This window comes from Rhipicephalus microplus, chromosome 6, assembly GCF_043290135.1.
Source record: "Rhipicephalus microplus isolate Deutch F79 chromosome 6, USDA_Rmic, whole genome shotgun sequence".
NCBI lineage: Eukaryota > Metazoa > Arthropoda > Arachnida > Ixodida > Ixodidae > Rhipicephalus > Rhipicephalus microplus.
The window spans coordinates 83,502,527-83,522,221 of NC_134705.1; the positions used below are offsets into that span (position 1 = coordinate 83,502,527).

General features: G+C 56.6%; 2 non-coding genes across 2 annotated transcripts; both read left to right on the forward strand.

Annotated features, from left to right (window-relative positions):
• Positions 1 to 4,105: 4,105 nt before the first annotated feature.
• LOC142766526 (U2 spliceosomal RNA) lies at positions 4,106 to 4,291 on the forward strand. Its single transcript, XR_012884569.1, has one exon. It is a non-coding gene; the product is annotated as a U2 spliceosomal RNA (small nuclear RNA).
• Positions 4,292 to 8,761: 4,470 nt separating this feature from the next.
• Positions 8,762 to 8,949, forward strand: LOC142766492 (U2 spliceosomal RNA). The gene has a single exon (XR_012884549.1). It is a non-coding gene; the product is annotated as a U2 spliceosomal RNA (small nuclear RNA).
• Positions 8,950 to 19,695: the final 10,746 nt, after the last annotated feature.

Below are 19,695 nucleotides of genomic sequence, written 5' to 3' on the forward strand. Positions count from 1 at the left end.
ACGCCTCGCCAGCTATGTGGTCGCCCTGCTGGCCTCCCTGCCGCTGCTGCCGGAGACTCTCCCTGACCAGCGGTGGTCGCCGCGTCCCATGAGGCCGCCCTGAGCTTCTGGCTGTCCCGCCTAGCGGGGCCGCTGGAACATGGCCTCCGGGGGCAACTCTGCCCCCGACAACAGCGAGGACGATGGCGACCCTTCTGTCCAGGAGCGCCAGCCTGAGCGTGAGGGTACCACCCTCACGCTCTTTTTTCCACTCCCGGCGACGTTTCTATGCTGCGAGGAGGGCTGCGCGACCGCCTGTAATCCCGAAGTGTGGACGTCGCGCCACCAGTCGCTGCAGCGGCATCTCGAAGGGGAACATGGCGTGCGGATAACCCGGACGGTCTACCACTGTACAATTTGCGGTGCCACGCTGGGGAAACGGCCGACAACGCATGGCTGTCTGGTGAACCTTCCAGCTGCTGCCCCTCCCCCCCTCACCGGCACCAGTGCCCGACCTGCTCGAGCTCCTTCACGTCCAAGAAGGGGCTCTACAATCATGAGCAACGGCACCGGAGGGAGGAGGCACTACTGGCCCAGCAGAACGCTACCGCCGGTCCACCACCAGCAGCCGCTGTAGCCGGTACTTCAGGAGAGTCCTGCCGTGCAGGGGACACCAGGACGCCACCTCATCAGCCTCCACCTGGACCGGCTACACCCCCACATCCCCCCCTTTTGACGGCGGTTTCACCCACGCAGGCTGAAGGCGAGCTGACGACGGACCAATGCCCCCCTGCCCCAAGAACCGTGACCGGGCCTCCCTCACAGGAGGTCACACCTGCTCGTATGGACGGAGATGGGGCCCTGGGGGAGCTTGCACTCGGAGCGACGCCCGTCGTCTCGACGAGTCAGCTGTTTCGTGACTCCGCGGACGAAGACGGCACGGAGAGCGCGCCTGTACACCTGGTGGACGATGCGGGTGACGACCAGCCGGGTGGGGACTCCAACCAGGCAGTACCTGCAGGCGATGACGTCAGCTCCTCGGAGGAGTACGCCAGCCCAGCTGTGGACGACACCGAGGAGCCAGCTCACCAGCAGATGGGGCGCGTCGTCGAGTTGTCGGCGCCTACCGAGCAGGCGACGACACTCGCAAACAACTTTAGCGAAGCGGGGTGAGAACCCGCCGAACCGACAGCGCCCCATGGCAACGTCACTGGCAGCAACTACGGTACACAGGAGGAGGCAGCTGACACCCTGGGGCCTGAGAGCGCCTGGTTCCTGGCGGAGGTGACGGCAGAGCTACGTGACCTTGGCCGGAGCCCTGTGTCGGAGGAGCAATGGGCGCGGTTCGAGCCCATCCTGGACCGCGCCGAGGCAGCCATCGTTGACCATCTTCGGCTGCCCTTTCGGGGCTCACGCCAAACACCACCTCGGCGTGAGATAAACCCCGACAATGCTTCTCTCATACAGGGACTTTACAGGAGAAACCGGCGACGGGCCGTCCGCCTCATTGCGGAGGGCCCATCCGAGCTCTGCCCCATCAACCCAGGCACCCTTCAAGGCCACTTCACTGAACTCTGGGCCCCGGTAGCCGTGGATACAACGCTCCTCAGGTCACGAGCCCCCACAACAGAGGAGATGGACACGTGCCCCTTCCTGCCAGACGAAGTCGCAGCCAAGCTCCGAAGGTGCGAAAGCACAGCTCCTGGGGAGGACCGTCTGACCTACCACCACTGGAGGCAGGTGGATCCTGACGGGCGGTTCCTGGCGGCGGTGTTCAACATCTGTCTCTTACACCGCCGCACACCCCAGAGCTGGAAATCATCGAGGACGATCCTGATTTACAAGAAGGGTGACCGCGAGGATCCTACAAACTGGCGACCCATTGCCCTTGGTCAAACGATCGCCAAAGTGTATGCCGGGTGTCTCACGACCCGGCTGCAGCGGTGCTTGGGCGACCATGCGGTCTTGTCCAGGTGTCAGAAGGGCTTCCTGCCGTACGATGGGGTGTTTGAACACAACTTCGTGCTGCAGGGACGCCTGGATGACGCCAGGACAAAAGGTGGGGAGCTGTGCGTAGGTTTCCTCGACTACGCCAATGCCTTTGGCTCGGTTGCCCATCAGGCCCTCGTTGAGGCTGTCCGCGGCGCCGGCGCAAGAGAGACCTTCGCGGAGATCGTGGAGAGGAGCTCTACCGCGCCAACACCACCTGCGTCGTGGCAGCAGCTGGCACCACGGAGCCTATCCCCATCAGAGCTGGCCTGAGGCAGGGATGTCCACTGAGCGGCCTGCTATTCAACTTGGTGGTGGATCCAGTCATCAGGGCAGTGCAGGGAGGCGATAAGCAGCACAACATCCTTGCTTACGCCGATGATCTGACTCTGCTCGCTGCGGACCCCACCACCTTGCAGCGCCGTCTCAACGTCGTGACAGCCCTCTCGGACCGGCTGGGACTGCGACTCAAGCCCGCCAAGTGCCGCACCCTCCACCTATCCGGGCGCTATCCGGTGGGCACACGGCCCACCACTTTCACCGTTGGAGGCGTCCCGGTTCCGGCACTGGTGGACTACGAGGGGCATCGTTTCCTGGGGTGACCTGTGGGCTTTCGGGTCCTCCCGGACCAAACGACCGTTGACGAGGCCATCCACCTGGGCAGGAAGCTACTCTCCTCAATGCTCACCCTGTGGCAGAGGCTGGATGCAATTAAAACTTTTTTATATCCAGCACTGAACTTTGCCATGCGGGTGGGCCTCGCCAGCAAGGGAGAGTGGCAGCGTCTGGATGACGAGCTCCGCCCCCTCATCAAGAAGACCCTGTACGTTCCGGCCAGGGCATCTATCGACTACGTGTACGGGAGCGCACGGGCCGGCACTGCAGGGATCCCTTTGGCGGCGGAGCTGAGTGACATCTGCCGGGTGGACGGGGCCTTCATGCTCCTGACGTCGACGGACTCGGAGGTTCGGGAGCGCGCAAGGGAGGCGCTGCACCAGGTGGTCTCCAGGCGGCTCCGACGCGATGCTGATGACAAGGACATCGAGGCCTACCTCTCGGGCGACACGGAAGGCGACTTAAGACAGACCCCAACTCTACTTCAGTCTGTCTGGACGGAGGCCCGCAAAGCCTCCCGTCGCCTAACTGTCGCCTGGGAGCTACAAGACCAGGGCGCCCGCATCACCTGCGGGGAGGCCACGGTGTCCGCGCGGAACCGGAACAAGCTGGTGAGAACTCTCCGGGCCATCCTCAGCCAAGACCGGGACCGTTCCCTCGAGGCGAAGCCAAACCAGGGCAAGGCGATGGCGTGTGTGGCGGCGGACCCCGCTAACTCACACTTCATGCGGACCGGCCGCTACACCAGGTTCAAAGAGTGGCGCTTCATTCATCGAGCCCGGCTTAATCTCCTCCCCCTCAACGGCACACGTACCTGGGTACCTGCAGCTGATAAACGGTGCCGACGCTGCGGGTACAGGGAGGAGACGCTGCCGCACGTACTCTGCCATTGTATGCGGCAGAGCCGGGCAATGACGGAGCGCCACAACGCCATCGTCGCACGTATCAAGAAGGCTGCCCTGGGAAGGTTCACCGTCATCGGGGAGAACCAACAGGTCGGACTTCCCGGCCTACGACCTTACCTGGTCCTGGCACGAGGCGAGGAAGCCTTGATCCTGGACGTCTGCTGCCCTTTTGACAACAGACTGCAGGCGTTCCAGGAAGCCCGGAGGCTTAAGGAGCAGAAGTATGCCCCCTTACAGCGACATCTCCTCCGACGGTTCCAGCGTGTATCCATCGAAGCCATCGTCGTCGGCTGCCTGGGGTCGTGGGATCCGGCGAACGATCGTGTCACGTGCAGACTGTGTTCTAAGAACTATCTGCGAACAATGAAACGCTTGTGCGTCAGTGACACGATCGCGGCTTCCACGGACATTTACCGCCGCCACATCGGTGTACAGTGACTTTATATATAGCCAAAATTTTTTAGAGTTGCGAGCTTTCCATGTTTTTAGACTTATACACCTTTACAGTTTTACCGTTTTTAACTTATGTGTACTAACAGTTTTTAACCCTTTTGTTACCGGATTTTAACTTTTACACTTATATTAAGTTTTCTATTGAGTTTTTTCTAACCATTATGATGTTATTGTGTAAGTAATATTGAATAAAAAAGTCTGTTCTTATCAGCTTAATATCTGATACGGATCATATTTGGATCCAAGATATTAAACTTATTTTTGCAATGCGGCGGAGTGCTTGAAGCTTGCTTCACCTCCACCACGGGTTGGCCCGTTATTGCACTACCTCCGGGATCGGCCTACCCACCCCTGCGGGGGTGAGTTCGACAATGAATTCAATGACAGAAAGATTGTTCGAATTTACCAAGGATATCGGGGTAAACGGCGTGGGTGCGGCGAGTGTCCGAGACGGTGGCGCACGTCGCCCCGGCTGACGCGGTATTCGCGTGCGGGGAGTGCGCTAGCTGTGTTTACACTAATGATTGCTGTGGGAAAGTAACTGTTTCTGTGGAAATTTCATAATTGAAGGCCCCCCCCCCCTTTTTTTTGGTTATGTTCACACGTACATACTCAAGTTTTTATTTTTTTTAAACATCCCTACTCATATTAATAAAACTGTTGAGTAATTTATTATTACTGTTTCGGAGGAAAGCTAGAAGTGTGAATACGATGTGTATGTATGTGTGTAGAAGTGTGTATGTATGTGCCAAGCTAATTCCGCTTTTCCAATTCACCCATTTCGGAACGAAAAATAAAACAGCCTCTAAAAAATTGTTGTTGGTGTTTCTGTTTACAGTTGCAGTGACAAACGAAGGCATTTTTATTTCACATCTTCACGCGACGTCTTAACCTGAAGACGCGTGCTCTCGCCACGTCTATGCATCTACACTATTCCCCATCACAAATTAAAATCGCAAAGAACGCCACAGGACCCACCCCGCACACACCTGCTGTACGGTGGAGCGGCAAAGCCCCGATGTGCTTTTTCTATGTCCACTGACCTGGGTCCCAGCTTCTGCCAGCGGTGGCTGCAATTCGTTGCCACGCGGTCAGCTACCTCGCTGGCGCCCTCAGCCATCATCACCTTGATGACGATATGATGATATGTGGGGTATGACGTCCCAAAACCACCATATGATTATGAGAGACGCCGTAATGGAGGGCTCCGGAAATTTAGACCACCTGGGGTTCTTTAACGTGCACCCTAATCTGAGCACAGGGAAATGCAGCCGGGATTCGATCCCACCACCTGCGGGTCAGCAGCCGAGTACCTTATAGCCACTTGACCACCACGGCGGGCATCGCCTTGTTGATCACACACTACATTTATGAACACCATCTCGTACCACCTCATCCACTGTTGGCTCTCGTTAATTACAACACACATCCTCGCACTCTCACCTGAATGGAATCGCCAGTTGCTGAAAGTTCCAAGAAAATTGCGCACTAGACGTACGGACGCACCACGCACGTACCTGAAGCGCCGTGGAACCCAGGACGCGTGAGATCACGCCCCGGGCGCGCTTTGCTGTGCTTTGCCTCTGTACCCATTCATCACTCCTCACAGCTTCACTAAGCCGAGTATGTAGAAGTCGAAGAAGCAGAACAACAAACTGGCCAATCCCCCACAGTGGGTGTGAGCCACAAGTGAAGGTCAACAAAAACAAGCAACACCAGCGAGCGCTGTGACGAAGCTATCGTAATGGGGTGAAATAATCCACGAATATGGCTGCGCGTTGACGCACGGTCGCATTTGTGCAACCACCCGTCTCCCGAAGACCGTCTGTCGCGAGTCTTCTCGCACCTTACCCAGCGGAATTAGACGAAAAGCGCAGGCGAGTACTTCTCCACTCATTTCCGCGACCACTTGACGACCGCCTTCTTGCCGCCTCATGTCCGTCTGGCACGATCGACGGAGCGCCGCACCAGCGCCTCGTACACGCCACTATAGCACTCCTACCCCTCGGAATCAGCAAAACTTGGACATTGCGGACATTTTAAGCTAGAAAAACCACGACAGGCAACGACCACGACAGGCAGAGCCTGTCGGCCCGTTGAACGCTTGAACGACATCGCAGCGGCATGTCGCACACTCACGTTCCGTCTCCCTCTGCCACATGACCCTTCATTCACCAGCTTCACAACGCACGCGGTAGACGTTTCGCACGCATTCCCGGGTCTGCCTTTTACCACTGGGGGCACACGTGGTCGGCCCGCCAGGCCGACTCCACCCTGCTACTCGGACGCGATCCGGCTCCGGCGAGCGTCGACACGTCGAACTTTTCGACCGACAAGGTGTACGGGCGCCTGCGCAAGTCAGAGAGCACGGCTCCCGGGGCAGACCGTCTAACCTATCACCACTGGCGAACGGTCGACACGGAAGCACGGTTCCTGACGGCGTTGTTCAACGCCTGCCTCCACCACCGCCGAACGCCGGATTCCTGGAGGACGACACGGACCGTCCTCATCTTCAAGAGGGGGGATCCGCAAGTCCCGTCAAACTGGCGGCCCATAGCCCTCGGCTGCACGGCAGCGAAGGTTTACGCTAAGTGCTTTGCAGCCCGGCTCCAGGCCTGGGTGATCGAACACGCCGTATTGTCGAAGTGCCAGAAGGGCTTCCTTCCGCACGACGGCGTGTTCGAACTTAACTACATCCTACAGCGCAGGCTCGACATTGCCCGATCGGGAGGCCCCGACCTGTGTGCGGCGCTGTTGGACTTTAACAACGCGTTCGGCTCCGTCCCGCACCAGGCCTTGCTCGACGCCCTGACCGGTGCTGGCGCCGGCCCCGTGTTTACGGAGGTGATAGGCGACCTCTACAGAGATAACAGCACCTGCATCCTAGCGGCCGAGGGAACCACCGAGCCGATCCCGGTCTTGGCAGGGCTACCTCAGGGTTGCCCACTGAGCGGAATCCTGTTCAACTTAGTGATCGACCCGGTCGTGCGCGCAGTGCAGGGTGGTGGTTCCGACCACAAGATCCTTGCCTACGCGGACGACCTGACTCCCCTGGCCTCGACCCCGCGCCGACTCCAGCAGCGCATCGACCGGATCGAGACCCTCGCCGCGTCCCTGGGCTTGTCCCTGAACCCGTCCAAGTGCGCGTCCTTCCACATGGTCGGATCGACACCTGTGGGGATGCGCCAGACGGAGTTCCGAGTTTCGGGCGTCCCCATCTCGGTACTGCGCGACTTCGAGCCGCAGCGGTACCTGGGGCGTCCGATTGGCTTTCGGATCCCCTCCGGCTCCGGTTCCGTCGTCGAGACTGCCGTCGCCCAAGCCCGGGCGATCATGTCATCGATGTTGGCGCCGTGGCAGCGTCTGGATGCCCTCCGGACCTTCGTCTACCCGGCGCTCAACTTCCCGATGAGATGCGGGGTTCTTTCGACGACGGACTGGCGCCGACTGGATGATGCCATTCGGCCGCTGGTAAAGCGCACGCTCTACCTACCAACCAACGCGGCCACCAACTACATATACGGTTCCGCCCCTGGTGGTGCTGTCGGGATCCCGGTTGCGGCGGAGCTCAGCCAACTCTGCCGCTGCGACTCGGCCTACAAGCTTCTGACGTCCCCCGACACCGAGCTGCGGCAGATGGCCTTGGAAGACGCCTACGCAACCGCCACTGCCCGCCTCGGTTGGGAGGTCACCCGATTCGAGCTGGAATCGTACCTCGGGGAATCGCTTGAGGACGGGTTCCGGGTCCCGGCCAACCAGTTGCGGTCCGTGTGGACGAATGCCCGTAAGGCGTCCCGTCAGTACAACGTCGCCTGGACCCTGGATCCTGGCGGCGTTCGGCTCACTTGCGGCGACGCCACGATCACCCCACAGCACCGGTGCCGCGTAATGCGCACGCTACGAGAGGTGCTGGCCACCGAACGGGACCGGGCCCTGCACGACCTCCCCAACCAGGGCAAGGTGCTGGCCTGCGTAGCGGCTGATCGCGCCAGCTCCCATTTCATGCGGACGGGCGCCTTCACCTCCTTCGCGGACTGGCGATTCGTGCATAGGGCCCGCCTCAACCTCCTGCCCCTCAACGGCGCTCGCATGTGGGGCGCACCGGACAGGGACCAGCGGTGCCGCGTCTGCGGGTACCTGAGGGAGACACTGCCGCATGTGGTGTGCCACTGCATGCCTCGCAGTGCGCTCTACCGGGCCCGCCACAACGCCATCGTCGACCGCGTCCGGACCGCTGCCTCCCGCGAGTTCACGGTGGCCTTCGAGAACCAGGCCGTCGGACACACAGGCCTGCGTCCGGATCTCGTCCTGGTGCGTGGCGAAGAGGCTATCGTCATCGACGTCACGTGCCCGTTCGAGAACACGCCGGACGCCTTTGAGAACGCCCGTAACGCCAAGCTGGCTCACTACGAGCCGGTGGCGGCGTTTCTCCGGCGCCGGTATCAGCGGGTCACCGTCCGCGCCGTCATCGTGGGTGCCCTCGGCGCATGGGACTCGGCGAACGATCGCGTACTACGTCGCATTTGTTCGCGCCCCTACTTGCGCCTGTTTAAGAAGCTTTGTGTGAGTGAGGTGATCTCTGCATCACGCAAGATCTACCAAGAACACTTGCGTGAAAGTCATTAACTGCCTCGCAACCGCATGTGACTGTGCATGCAAAGATAACATGGGTGTGCGTGTTTGCCCCTAAGCAATTCTTGCCTTGCTATGCGATGTCTTTTACTGCCACGCGACGTGCGCCCTTTTAGCCTGCGTTGTGCCATGTCAACGTCGTTAACCTCGTCGCGAGAACTCTTGCGCAAGTCATGTCTGAAAGTCGGACTCATTCATACATGGCCCCATGAAACATGAATAAAATGTTCTTATCAGCTTAATATCTGATACGGATCCTATTTGGATCCAAGATATTAAACTTATTTTTGCAATGTGGCGGAGTGTTTGAAGCTTGCTTCACCTCCACCACGGATTGGCCCGGTATTGCACTACCTCCGGGATCGGCCCACTCACCCCTGCGGGGGTGAGTTCGACAATGAATTCAATGACAGAAAGAGTGTTCGAATTTACCAAGGATATCGGGGTAAACGGCGTGGGTGCGGCGAGTGTCCGAGACGGTGGCGTCACGCCGCCCCGGCTGACGCGGTATTCGCGTGCGGGGAGTGCGCTAGCTGTGTTTACACTAACGATTGCTGTGGGAAAATAAATGTTTCTGTGGAAATTTCACAATTGGAGGGCCCCCCCTTTTTTTGGTTATGTTCACACGTACATACTCAAGTTTTTATTTTTTTTAAACATCCCTACTCATATTAATAAAAATGATGAGTAATTTATTATTACTGTTTCGGAGGAAAGCTATAAGTGTGTATACGATGTGTATGTATGTGTGTAGAAGTGTGTATGTATGTGTTAAGCTAATTCCGCTTTTCAAATTCACCCGTTTCGGAACGAAAAATAAAACAGCCTCTAAAAATGGTTGTTGGTGTTTCTGTTTACAGTTGCAGTGACAAACGAAGGCATTTTTATTTCACATCTTCACGCGACGTCTTAACCTGAAGACGCGTGCTCTCGCCACGTCTATGCATCTACACTATTCCCCATCACAAATTAAAATCGCAAAGAACGCCACAGGACCCACCCCGCACACACCTGCTGTACGGTGGAGCGGCAAAGCCCCGATGTGCTTTTTCTATGTCCACTGACCTGGGTCCCAGCTTCTGCCAGCGGTGGCTGTAATTCGTTGCCACGCGGTCAGCTACCTCGCTGGCGCCCTCAGCCATCATCACCTTGATGACGATATGATGATATGTGGGGTATGACGTCCCAAAACCACCATATTGATACGCAACAGCCGGCACAGCCTGTCTGAAGAAAGAGAAAGACGACGTTGGTGGCTGGTTGTTTATGAACTGTCGCCATCTTGTTCGCCGAGCACAGTGCCTCGTATTTAATTTATTAAATAAGTTACCCGTAACATTATTGGTGGAGGTGGACGACTCCCGTACCTCGATGGAGACGCGCAGTGGTCGCAACACCGGGGACTCTTCGGCTACTTCAGCTGCCAGTGCCCCGTCCCCACCGGTGTCTCGATCCGGTCGACAACCTACGTTACCCTGCCACCCCTGCGGGATCCTGGAACTTTCTCCGCTGACGGCACCATCGACGTTGACTCCTGGCTGCACCGGTACGAGCGAGTCAGTGCTACCCACCGCTGGGATCTCACGCTCATGCTCGCCAATGTTGTGTTCTACCTCGACGGCACGCCGCGGACATGGTTCGAAACCAACGAAGCCGAAATCACAAGCTGGGATCTTTTCAAATCGAAGATCCGTGATCTTTTCGGCGATTCATCTGGTCGTCAGCTCGCTGCCAAGAAGACTCTCGCCACTCGCGCCTAGACGTCTACTGAATCGTACGTCTCATACATTCTTGACGTCTTGGCGCTTTGTAGCAAGGTCGACCAGCGCATGTCAGAAGAAGAAAAAGTTAACCATGTCCTCAAAGGGATTGCTGACGATGCCTTCAACCTGCTGGTTTTTAATAATGTCACGAGAATTGACACGATCCTGACAGAGTGCCGTCGTCTAGAACAGGCTAAAGCCCGCCGCGTCACCCACGGCATCACGCGCCTGCCGAACACAGCTGCTACTTCCTCTTGTGATGACTCCGTCCGCCCAGTTCCCCGATGTGACAACCTCACCCGCATCATTCGTCGTGAGGTCGAGGCAGCCCAACCAGTAGCTACTCCATTTCCAACGCCTGATCCTTCACCGACCACGATCTCACTGATACAAGCCGTCGTTCGTCAAGAATTATCGAACGTCGGCCTACACCCCATTCAACCAGTCTACTCCACCGAGCCTTTTTATCGTCGTTCATCCGCTCCTCGATTTGGGTCCAACTACTCTCGACAGCGCAATTTGTCCGAATGGCGTACACCGGACGACAAGCCCATCTGCTTCAACTGCCGACGTGTCGGTCATATTGCTCGCCACTGCCGCAATCACTGGGCTCCGCCCGCACGCTATGGGCCTCCTACCCAAGCCACTTCTGACCACCAGTCGTCCTCAACATTTGATTTTGGTTCCCCTATGCCGACCACATCTTCTGATTCTGCCGCACCTCTGACGAGACCTCGCTACGCCCGCTCACCATCCCCTGCTCGCCGTCAAACTCGTTCGCCCCCACAACGCCGTCCTGCATCTCCGACCTATTCGCAGCGCCCCCGACCGGAAAACTAGGCAGTGCAGCTTCTGGAGGTGAAGCTGCATTGACGACGACCTCTGCAAGAAATCCTCGTGTATTATTACCGACGACCCGGAATCTGTTGAACGTTACATTAGACAATGTACCTGTGCGCGCATTGATCGATACCGGCGCGCATGTGTCCATATTGAGTGCTGCTCTTCGTCGCCGCCTAAAGAAAGTTGTCACACCCGCCTTGAACCGAGCCGTTCGAGTCGCCGACGGGGGAACTGCCGCGATTATTGGCATGTGCTCTGCCCGTGTGACTATCGCCGATAGAAGCACTGCTGTTCTTTTCACCGTTATAGAAAATTGCCCTCATGAAGTAATTCTAGGCATGGATTTTCTAATCGCTCAACGGCCCGTATAGATTGTTCAGCCGGCTGTCTTGACCTTGAAATGCCTCTACTTGCTGATCTGACCTACCCACCCCAAAGTCGCCTTTGCTGCATTGATTTCGCACGCCTTCCGCCTAACTGTGTCACACATATCGACCTCTTCTCTACACCACCTGTACCTGACGGCGATTACATGGTGGCACCAATTCATGCCGTGATGCTTACGCATGGCGTCGCTGTTCCGCACACCATTTTGACAATCGTTGGAAACCGCACATGCCTTCCTATTGTGAATTTTGCCTTCACTGCCCAAATTCTTCCACAAGGTATCTCCCTGGGCGAAATTACTGCTCTACAAGACCATACGGTTGAACCCTTCAGAGTGGATGATTGGTGCACCTCAGACAATGAACCAACTCTAACACGTTCATCAGGCGTCGACGTTGACCACATGGTACCATCAGACCTCGCTCCTAATCAAGCCGAAGCCCTTCGTCACGTCCTGGAGTCCTATAGTGACATTTTTGACTTCGCCAGCACGGCTTTAAGCCGAACGAGTATTGTTACTCATCGCATCAATACCGGTGACGCGAGTCCCATTCACCGACGTCCATACCGTGTTTCCGCGTCCGAGCGCACAGTCATACAACAGGAAGTCGAAAAGATGCTTGCAAAGGACATAATCGAACCCTCTTGTAGCCCCTGGGCTTCTCCTGTCGTCCTGATCAGAAAGAAGGATGGAACATGGCGCTTTTGTGTAGATTACAGGCATCTCAACAAAATTACGAAGAAAGATGTTTATCCGTTGCCTAGAATTGACGATGCCTTAGACTGCCTTTACGGTGCTAAGTATTTTTCCACTATCGACCTTCGATCTGGCTATTGGCAGATCACTGTGGATGAGATGGACCGTGAGAAGACCGCATTCGTCACTCCTGACGGGCTTTATCACTTCAAAGTTATGCCCTTTGGTCTCTGTAATGCGCCGGCCACATTCGAAAGAATGATGGACTCGTTGCTCCAAGGGTTTAAATGGTCAACCTGCTTATGTTATTTAGACGACGTTATCGTTTTCTCGCCCACATTCGACTCCCATCTCAAGCGTTTATCGGCGATTCTTGAAGTTTTTCGTCGAGCCGGACTTCAACTGAACTCGTCGAAATGCCACTTTACTCGTCGTCAAATAACCGTACTTGGCCACATCGTCGATGCCGCAGGAGTCCGCCCGGATCCCGAGAAAATTCGCGCCGTCACGGACTTTCCTGTTCCGAAGTCAACAAAGGACGTTCGCAGTTTTGTGGGCTTGTGCTCCTACTTTAGACGGTTTGTTAAGGACTTCGCCATCATTGCACGCCCACTCACAAACCTCCTGAAGAAGGACACCCCGTTTTTCTGGGGCGCTGATCAAGCCTCATCTTTTTCCCAGCTCACGACGCTCCTTACAACACCGCCGATTTTAGCCCATTTTGATCCATCAGCTCCAACCGAGGTTCGCACTGACGCTAGTGGGCATGGCATCGGGGCAATGCTAATGCAACATCAACGCGGACATGACCGTGTTATAGCATATGCAAGCCGCCTACTATCTACAGCCGAGCGCAACTATTCAATCACGGAACGTGAGTGTCTCGCTCTAGTGTGGGCAGTCGCCAAGTTTCGCCCATACTTATACGGGCGTCCATTCCAGGTAGTCACCGACCATCACGCACTCTGCTGGCTGGCCTCACTCAAGGATCCCACAGGACGCCTCGCTCGTTGGTCCCTACGATTACAAGAATACACGTTCACCGTAACGTACAAAACAGGGCGGTCACACCAAGATGCTGATTGTTTATCACGCTACCCCGTAGAGGAGGCTGCCCATACTGACACCTTCCCAGACCTTCTGTCTGTGACGCAGCTACTCAACCTTGGGCACGAACAACGCCTGGATGCTTCCCTGCGAACCATCATTGGCAAACTTGAGTCAAGGCCTCGCGACGCATCTCTACAAATGTTCCTGGTAAAAGACGGCATCCTGTATCGCCGTAACCTCGATCCATATGGCCATGACCTGCTCCCCGTCATACCAGCACATCTTCGTGCGACTATTCTCAACCAACTTCATGACGCTCCTTTGGCGGGCCACTTGGGCGTCTCTCGCACATACGACCGTGTACGTCGTCGTTTCTTTTGGCCTGGTCTTGCCCGCTCTGTTCGACGCTACGTCGCCGCTTGTGAACCCTGCCAGCGCCGCAAAAAGCCATCTTCCCTACCAGCTGGATTCCTTCAGCCAATCGACATTCCCATCGAACCTTTTTTTCGAGTTGGCCTCGACCTGCTTGGCCCATTCCCGATCTCCAGTTCAGGCAACAAATGGATCGCTGTCGCCACTGACTATGCGACACGGTACGCTATCACACGAGCACTTCCAACGAGTTGCGCAACCGATGTGGCGGACTTTCTGGTATATGATATTATTTTAGTACACGGAGCTCCACGCCAACTTCTCACTGACTGGGGCCGCACCTTCCTATCAGCTGTCGTTGATGAAATCCTGCGCTCTTGCTCTGCCAAGCACAAGTTTGCCACTTCGTACCATCCACAAACGAACGGTCTTACGGAGCGCCTCAACCGCACCATAACCGACATGCTTTCTAAATACGTAGCGGCCGATCACCGGGACTGGGACGTTCATTTGCCATTTGTGACGTTCGCATATAATTCGTCACGTCACGACACTGCCGGCTATTCCCCATTCCATCTTCTATACGGCCGAGAACCCGCCCTACCATTTGACACCTTGCTGCCCTCGGTCACTGAGTATGTCGGCGAAGCCATCGCGCGAGCCGACCACGCACGCCAACTCGCCCGCAGCCGCCTGCAGGCTTCACAGGAGCGCCAAAGACAGCTCTACGATTCCCATCATCGAAACGTGCACTTTTCACCGGGTTCCCTTGTCCTCCTCTGGTCCCCCACTCGGCGTGTAGGGCTTTCTGAAAAACTGCTGTCACGCTACACTGGACCATACCGTGTCGTTCGCCAGGTGACTGACGTTACCTACGAGATCGTTCCAGCCGATTCAACGTCATCATCGTCATCTTCGAGTGACATCGTGCAGATAGCTCGACTCAAGCCCTATCACCCTCCTTCTACCGCATCCGAGTCACTCAAGCACCGGGACGGTGCTTCTACCACCGGGGGGTTATGCTACGCAACAGCCGGCACAGCCTGTCTGAAGAAAGAGAAAGACGACGTTGGTGGCTGGTTGTTTATGAACTGTCGCCATCTTGTTCGCCGAGCACAGTGCCTCGTATTTAATTTATTAAATAAGTTACCCGTAACAATATGGTTATGAGAGACGCCGTAATGGAGGGCTCCGGAAATTTAGACCACCTGGGGTTCTTTAACGTGCACCCTAATCTGAGCACAGGGAAATGCAGCCGGGATTCGATCCCACCACCTGCGGGTCAGCAGCCGAGTACCTTATAGCCACTAGACCACCACGGCGGGCATCGCCTTGTTGATCACACACTACATTTATGAACACCATCTCGTACCAGCTCATCCACTGTTGGCTCTCATTAATTACAACACACATCCTCGCACGCTCACCTGAATGGAATCGCCAGTTGCTGAAAGTTCCAAGAAAATTGCGCACTAGACGTACGGACGCACCACGCACGTACCTGAAGCGCCGTGGAACCCAGGACGCGTGAGATCACGCCCCGGGCGCGCTTTGCTGTGCTTTGCCTCTGTACCCACTCATCACTCCTCACAGCTTCACTAAGCCGAGTATGTAGAAGTCGAAGAAGCAGAACAACAAACCGGCCAATCCCCCACAGTGGGTGTGAGCCACGAGTGAAGGTCAACAAAAACAAGCAACACCAGCGAGCGCTGTGACGAAGCTATCGTAATGGGGTGAAATAATCCACGAATATGGCTACACGTTGGCGCACGGTCGCATTTGTGCAACCACCCGTCTCCCGAAGACCGTCTGTCGCGAGTCTTCTCGCACCTTACCCAGCGGAATTAGACGAAAAGCGCAGGCGAGTACTTCTCCACTGATTTCCGCGACCACTTGACGACCGCCTTCTTGCCGGCTCATGTCCGTCTGGCACGATCGACGGAGCGCCGCACCAGCGCCTCGTATACGCCACTATAGCACTCCTACCCCTCGGAATCAGCAAAACTTGGACATTGCGAACATTTTAAGCTAAAAAAACCACGACAGGCAACGACCACGACAGGCAGAGCCTGCCGGCCCGTTGAACGCTTGAACGACATCGCAGCGGCATGTCGCACACTCACGTTCCGTCACCCTCTGCCACATGACCGTTCATTCACCGGCTTCACAACGCACGCGGTAGACGTTTCGCACGCATTCCCGGGTCTGCCTTTTACGGCAGGACCTTCGTCGACCTCGGTGCGGTGTTCCGCTACGTCGGAACTTGCAAGGCATACGTTGAGCGCGCTGAAGCAGCCAAAGGCAACACCTTTTTGCCGATGATTGTGGGCGTCGTTGCAGAGGCGTTGCTTGGGCAGCCAGCGTAAAAGCCATGTTGGATGGGAGACGTAGTCACATTTTGCACAGTCATTTTTTTTCTTTTTTCCTTCCAGGCTTTGGTGCTCGAGTTGGACATGTACACTATGCATCAGTTTTTAAAACAAGTGCTGTAGCATCCCACGCGACATGCCTGATAATGTTCGCCGGCAAGCATTTGGTGTGACATCATGGTTACATTCGAGAGTACGCATGCAAGCAAGCACGCGTGGCTTTGACCTCTTGGAAAAAGAAGGTTTCAGTTTTAACATGTTTGTAAGCAAAACAAGAAACTTCAAGCGGACTAGGGATAAAAGCAATGCCGTGAAGCCTGCGCCGCCGCTGTCGGTGCACAATGCTGGTTGTGCATGGGTGGACGTCGGAATTGCTTTGCTACTGTTTGCCTGGCTTTTGGCCAGGACTAAGTACGAGGTGTGAAAGAATGGATTTTAATTAAGTGCTAATGAATTGCATCGCTTCTCGGCCTTTTGGCTAAGATAAAGTGAATCTCCCACTTTGATCTTTACAGCCAAAGGACGAGAACGGTCCCTCCCGGGGAGCCGGCCGCCCTGGAAAGTCCCCCTCCTGGTCGCACGGAGCTACGCTGTACCTGGGTCTACCTGGTTCCTCGGCCCTGCTGTGCCATCGAAGGAGTCTCCGGCCATCTACCGACGCGGCGGGCCCACCAGCAGGAGCAGGAGCCCTCCGGGAGTGGTAAGAGTCCACGAGCCTTTTCTTGCCTGCCACTCCGGGCCCGGTCGTCAATGCCTGCTGACGACACCCACGGGCCCCGGTCCTCGTGACCACTTCATCGCCGTCGTCGTCCGAGCCTACCGGCCCGGACATCAAGCCACGGGGACGTGGACACCGACCGACCAGGCGTTCCAGTCCAGCCAGCGGGAGAAGACGCCCTCCGGGAGTGGTGAGAGTCTACGAGCCTTTTCTTGCCTGCCACTCCCGGTCCGGTCGCCAATGCCTGCTGGTGACACCAACGGACCCTGGTCATCGTGACCACTTCGCCGACGTCGTCGTCGCCCCGGCCTTCCTGCCCGGACGTCCGTCCACGAGGTCCTGGAGAAGTCCCTGCCTGGCCATGCCTACCCCCTGCCGGCCACCTGCCGTGTCCGTCGAGCCGCTCTTCCTGGGTTCTGGTAGCCGCTGGCAGCGTCCCGCTCCCCCTTCGGGGATGAGCACACCAGAGCCGCCGCCGGCCCAGCGGCCTCGTCCTGGCACTCCCGCGCCTACTGGCGTTTCAGCGGCAGCGTCGGGCCCTCCTCGCTCTCGACCGCCCGTCATTCATCAGGGCATCATGACGGTGTACCTGCCGGTGCCTGGGATCCTTCGTTGTCCTTATCCCTGTTGCGCGGGCTGCCAAGCCCGCACATCAGTCTCGCTCCGACTGTCCGCGTGGCGGTCCCACATGGAGCAGAAGCACGGGGTTCGGCCAACGGGGCGTCTGTACCGGTGCGTCGCCTGTGATGCCCGGTTGAATTCGCTGTCCGCCCGCCACGACTGCCCGGGTCCTGCCTCGAACGAGCCCTACCATCCCTGCCGGTATTGCCCCAAGAGCTTCAACTGTGAGCGCTCCTTGGCCCGGCATACCATGGCACGGCATGCGCAAGAGGAGTCCACTCCATTTGTACCTCTTCGCCCCCCACGGCAGCCTACTGCGACTTCCTCCAGTTCTTCTGGTACAGAGAACTCACCACCCCCCGGCCCAGCTCCTTCCGGTGCAGCTTGTCGAGCGCCACCAGCACCACAGACCCGAGCAACCGTTTCCCGGTCTCGAAGACGTCGTGGAGGCCAGTCTTCCACATCGACACCATCCTCGAGCACCGGGTCGGACTCCAGCACTTCGGCTACCGGTTCCCCGTTGGCGTCAAGTTCCGAGTCGTCTACCTTGCCGGGCCACTACTCCCCTACTACTGGCTCCGGCTCTTCTACGCCTCAGCAATCGCCTTCGGTTCCCGGAACGCCACCGTCCTTGCCACCAGATCCTGGTCCGCAGTCCACGACTGGCGAGGTCTCATCCACGCCCGGCTCGTCTTCTCGTCGTCATACCGGTCCCGGCTCCCCGTCGTCGGCTTCGAGGGCTTCCTCACTGTGGTAAGAGTGCACGTAGACATAAGGACTGTATGACTGATTTACGGAGCCAGTGTGTTGTACAGATAGCCACAGTGTTGTGATTGTTTTGTGTGTGAAGTCAATAGATGTTTCTCTTGTCCTTGTCTTGGGTTTCTGCGTCTGAGGGCCCAAGAACCACCACAATTGGCGAGCCTGCCAGGATGGCTTATTAAAATCTAAAGCCATTACTCAGACGCAGCCTTTGTCATGGACAGGGAGAAATTTATTGCACTTGGCCGACAGCTAGGGTTGGAGAACGAGGAGCTCAGAGAGTGGGTTGAGCGAGAGTGCGTTGAAGCTCGAGATGAGCGTGCTAGGGAGCGCGAGATCGCGAAAGAAAACGCTGAGAGGCAGCAGAAGCTGTTAGAGCAGCAGCAGAAGGTGCAGGAACTGAAGCTTCGACTTCAGGAGAGCGCAAGCAGGGTACAGCCAATAGTGGCTGACGAACAAGAAGGATCCAGCATGAGCGCCAGAGAAATAACAGAGGTCTGCAGTCCTCATAAACTGATTCCGCCCTTCAATGAGGCTTGGGACGACCTCGACGCGTACCTGCAGCGATTTGAACGGGTCGCCACGTGTCAAGGGTGGCCGCGTGAAAAGTGGGCTCTTTTGCTTAGCCTATGCATGACAGGAGAAGCGCTAACAGTCATAGGCCGGTTAGATCCAACAGCTGTGCTGAATTATGATCAGCTGAAAGCGGCGCTTCTTCAGAGGTTCCGCTATACTGCGGAAGGCTACCGCGAAAAATTTCGTAAAGCGAAGCCCAAAGAAAACGAGACTGGTCTGCAGTATGCTGCAAGACTTTCCGGCTACTTTGACCGTTGGCTTGAAGTGGGAAAAACGGAGACAAGCTTTGCTAGCTTGCGAGATCTGATGATAAGTCAGCAATTCATGAAGGGTTGTTCTCCGGCACTCAGGATCTTTATCAAAGAGAGAAGTTGCAAAACCCTGAGTTCGCTTTGCGAGACTGCCGATAACTTCATGGAAGCACAGGCGCTCACAAACTTAGGAAGAGAACGAATTCCCAAGGATCCGGGACCTTCGGTGTCCAAGCCGGAGTCCGCGAAGAAGACGGAGAAGCCTGCAAGTCGCTGTTTCCTTTGTGACAAGGCAGGCCATCGCGCAGCCGACTGCTGGTCCCGCACGAAAGGGAATACTTTCAGCCGATGCGGAGTATGCAAACAAAGTGGACACAGCAGTGACAGATGCCCCGGTAGAAAATTTGGCAAAGACCAGGCATCATGTATGCTATCGGAAAAACGCGAAGACTTGACACCTGAACACCATAAGAGTGGCTACATTGTTCTCCAAGACGGCGGAACAATACCCATCGTCAATGCCACATCAAGTCGACGATCCGCGAACGTTGGAGTCGCTGGCATGCCTGTTGTGGAGGGGTTCCTAGAGGACAGACCAGTGCATGTGCTTCGAGACACCGGCTGCAACACGGTCGTCGTGCGGCAATCCTTGGTTCCGAAGGAGAAGTTCACGGGAACGACGAGCCCAGTGTACTTACTGGACCATACTGTGC